The sequence below is a fragment of the Helianthus annuus genome, chromosome 15, assembly GCF_002127325.2.
Source record: "Helianthus annuus cultivar XRQ/B chromosome 15, HanXRQr2.0-SUNRISE, whole genome shotgun sequence".
Classification (NCBI taxonomy): Eukaryota; Viridiplantae; Streptophyta; class Magnoliopsida; order Asterales; family Asteraceae; genus Helianthus; species Helianthus annuus.
In genome coordinates this window covers 158,518,510-158,523,234 of record NC_035447.2, presented here as the reverse complement: position 1 = coordinate 158,523,234, position 4,725 = coordinate 158,518,510, and positions in this window count along the sequence as shown.

The window sequence follows — 4,725 nt, the reverse complement described above, 5'->3', positions numbered from 1 at the left end:
CCTAAAATAGAAAATCCTGTGATCATGAGCAAGGGAAAAGAAATAGAAACTGGAGAAAGTTCGAAACCACCAGAAAAGGAAATAGGGATAGATCTTAAGCAAAAGGGTATAGAAATTGGCGAAAGCTCTAAACAACCAGAAGAAATCACGTTCCAAGACGAAATAGACCGTCTATTAGGAAACTGTGAAGTCATAAGCCCAATCCGTACTAATTTGTATCCTTACCCGGCTACAGTCCAATTTCCCTTAAACGTAGCACCAACTATTCCTGAACCTTTAATCCACACCCGACCACTAGGTGAACTGGAAGAATGGTGGACAAACGACTGGCAATTCCAAAACATAGTCAATAGTCCTTATAGTTTCCTTCCACAATTTGACCCAGAACCAATCCCGAATCCTCCCATGAGTAATGAAAACCTGGCTGAACTCCGTCAGTTCGATGAAGAACTGATAGGTACGGGTAATAGGATCAAGGAAATGGGAGAGCATCTAACTTGGAAGTACGACGAGAGGGAGCATCGTTATTAGGACTGTCTGTCAAACTAACGAAAAAGTCAGGGACCCGTATTGTATACTAGTGTAAATAGTAACTTAAAACTCTGTAAAATGGGCAATAAAACTCTGTAAGATACGGTGTGTATGGAGGCATATACAATATACAATGACAAAATGAAAGTCGAGAAATCGACAATTTTGGTTATGCTTGTATGTTGTAATAATTTATGTGTTCATCTGTGCTAATTTTGTTAGTAATAAGTTAAACACTAATAATTCCTACCAATTAGCAGATGGAAAACGCTAACAATGAACCAATTAATGAAGTAAATCAATCTGAGCAAGAACAAGAAGATCAATATATAACTCGACAAGATATCGAGCATTTTATCGCACAAGGGATAGCCCAGGCTATTCCAGCAATTGTAGCTGCTGTTCATAAACCTGCCGAACCACAACAATTAAATCCTAGCAAACGTACTCTGGAAGATAACGGCAGTAACAGCATAAATGGAGGCGGCAATCATAACGATCATGATCCGCAACAAGTCCCACTTCTAAAAAGAATAAAAGCTGCAACGTCTGGTTGCACTTACAAAGAGTTTCTTGCTTGCAAACCCGCTGAATTTGCAGGTAACGAAGGGGCAACTGCCACACTGCGTTGGTTAGAGAAAACCGAAGTAGTAATTGCAATAAGCAAATGTGCTGAAGAGGATCAGGTGATGTATGCATCAAATCTATTCAAAGAAGAAGCGCTAGAATGGTGGAACACGGTCCGCCAGGCAAAAGGAAGAAGGATAGCCTATGTCATGAGTTGGGAAGAATTTAAGAGTCTTGTAGAAAGAAAATTCTGTCCCGAATATGAAAAAGACCAAATAGCAAACAAATTCCTAAGTCACCGTATGACAGGGGTAGATTGCCGGGGCTATACTTCGACATTCTTTGAATACGCAAGGGTGGTGCCAACACTGGCTTCGCCAGAACCGGTACTTATTTCTCGTTACATTTGGGGGTTAATTAGTGAAATCCGAAACATCGTTAAAGCTGCGAGACCTCGTACTATTGACGATGCGGTAGAATTAGCTAATACCCTAACGGATGAGTTGGTACGCACAAGAGAGGAAGATCGCAAGAAGGAATTAGCTCAAAAGATTACCCAAGGATTTCGTGTAGGTAATACCAAGAAAAGAGGAACGGGGCAATCCTCATCAGCTCCCTTCTGCAAAATTTGCAAAAAGAAGCATTATGGACAATGCAACATGGTTTGCAATTTTTGCAAGACAAAAGGTCACCGGGAAGAAGACTGCAGGAAGAAAACAAGAATTTGTTATAATTGCAGAGAAAGGGGACATTTCCAATTTGAATGTCCTAAATTAGCTAAACCTGTAGCCAACCAAGCCAAACCAGCTGAAGGAGCAACCAAGAGAAATGCGCGTGCATTCCAGCTAACCACTCAAGAAGCCGAACTCATTCCAGATGTGATAGCTGGTACGTTCCTAATACATGATGTGTTTGCCAAAGTATTATTTGACTCTGGTGCGAACCAAAGTTTTATAAATACTTCATTTTGTCAAGATCTTAAGTTACCTTTAACCACTCTTAGGCAAATCTTCACAGTAGAAACCGCAGAAGGAAATTCTGTGAAAATAAATAAAGTCTGGCAAGAAGGAAAAATAGAACTATTAGGCCATAAGTTTTCTGCAAACCTGTTACCAATGAATTTAGCCGGATTCGATGTCGTGTTAGGAATGGATTGGTTAATAGCCAACCATGCTCGAATCCTATGTGATAAAAATGCTGTAGAAATTCAAACACCTTCCGGAGAAGCAATTTTAATTACTGGAGATAAACCCCGAAAGCCACTGAAATTCATTTCCGTAATGAAATTGGCTAGTTATTCAAGAAAGCAGGAAATGGTGTACATGATTTCGGTAATCATTAACACTAAAGATAAGGAACTTCAGGACATCCCGGTAGTGTCAGAATACCCAGATGTTTTTCCAGAAGAATTACCTGGGTTACCACCTGATAGAGAAGTAGAGTTTAGAATTCATTTAATTCCAGGTACTGCACCAATAGCTAAAGCACCATATAGATTAGCACCTACCGAAATGCTAGAATTGAAAAAGCAATTAGATGAATTATTAAGCAAAAGGTTCATACAACCTAGTTCATCCCCTTGGGGTGCACCAGTGTTGTTTGTGAAAAAGAAAGATGGATCAATGAGAATGTGTATCGATTATAGAGAATTGAATAAAGTTACAATTAAGAATCGATACCCATTACCTAGGATTGATGATCTTTTTGATCAACTACAAGGAGCTAGGTACTTCTCAAAGATAGATTTAAGATCCGGATACCATCAATTGAAAGTGCAAGAAGAAGACATACCTAAAACTGCTTTTAGAACTAGGTATGGTCATTATGAATTTACAGTCATGCCCTTTGGATTAACGAATGCCCCAGCAGCATTCATGGACATGATGAATCGAATCTGTAAACCATACTTGGATAAATTTGTAATCGTTTTCATCGACGATATACTTATTTACTCCAAAATCCAAAAAGAACATTGTGAGCATTTACACGTTCTCTTAACCTTGTTAAGAAAAGAAAGGCTTTATGCCAAATTCTCGAAATGTGAATTTTGGATGCAAGAAGTACAATTCTTAGGACATGTGGTAAATCAAGAAGGTATCCATGTAGATCCTGCTAAGATAGAAGCAATTACTAAATGGAAAGTCCCACAAACAGCAATGGAAATAAGAAGTTTTCTAGGCTTAGCTGGATACTATAGACGATTTATCCAAGATTTTTCTAAGATAGCCGTACCTTTAACCAAGTTAACCTGTAAAGCTGCTAAGTTTGAACGGGAACCTAGACAAGAAGAAGCTTTTAAGATTTTAAAGCATAGGTTGACAAATGCACCAATCTTAGCGTTACCCGAAGGAACAGAAGACTTTGAAGTATATTGTGATGCTTCAAAATTAGGCTATGGATGTGTGCTGATGCAGCGTAAGAAGGTAATTGCGTATGCTTCTAGGCAATTGAAAAAGCACGAAGAAAATTATACGACTCATGATCTAGAATTAGGAGCCATAATTTTTGCCCTTAAGATCTGGAGACATTATCTGTACGGAAGTAAGTTTACTGTCTATACAGATCATAAAAGTTTAAAATATATATTTGGGCAAAAAGAATTAAACATGAGGCAAAGAAGATGGATGGAGATGCTAAGCGACTACGACTGTGATATTCAATATCACGAAGGAAAGGCAAATGTAGTTGCCGATGCCTTAAGTCGTAAGTACAATGAGAAGCAGAAACGAGTCCGTGCTCTGAGGTTGAATCTACAAGTAGATTTAGTGGCACAAATCAAAGAAGTTCAGAAAACAGCAATCAAAGATGATGCGGAAGGAATGAAAGGTTACCTGAAAGAACTAGAACAAGGAAATGATGGAATTTGGAGATTCCATAAGAAACGAACTTGGGTACCTAAACAAAGAGAGTTACGAAATAAGATTCTAGAAGAAGCTCATAAATCTAGGTGTACCATGCACCCAGGAAACAATAAGATGTACCAAGATTTAAGAAATAATTTTTGGTGGATAAGAATGAAAAAGGATATAGCCGCATACGTATCCAAGTGTTTAACTTGTTCACAAGTTAAGGCTGAACACCAGAAACCATCAGGATTACTTCAACAGTTAGAAATGCCTGTATGGAAATGGGAACTCATAACAATGGATTTTGTTACTAAGTTACCCAAAACCAAAAGAGGTAATGATGCAATTTGGGTAATTGTAGACCGATTAACCAAATCAGATCATTTCTTACCAATGAAAGAAACCTTTAGCATGGAAAGGTTAGCGCAACTGTACGTGGACGAAGTAGTATCCCTGCATGGAGTCCCACTCTCCATCGTATCGGATAGAGATAGTCGATTTACTTCTCATTTCTGGAAAAGTTTTCAGAAAGCAATGGGAACTCGACTAAATCTAAGTACTGCATATCATCCACAAACAGACGGACAGAGTGAAAGGACAATACAAACATTAGAAGACATGCTCCGAGCATGTGTAATTGACTTTGGTGGTAATTGGGATAGCCATTTGCCATTAATAGAATTCTCCTATAACAATAGTTATCATTCAAGCATCGAAGCTGCACCATTCGAAGCACTGTATGGACGCAAATGCAGAACTCCAGTATGCTGGGCAGAAATCG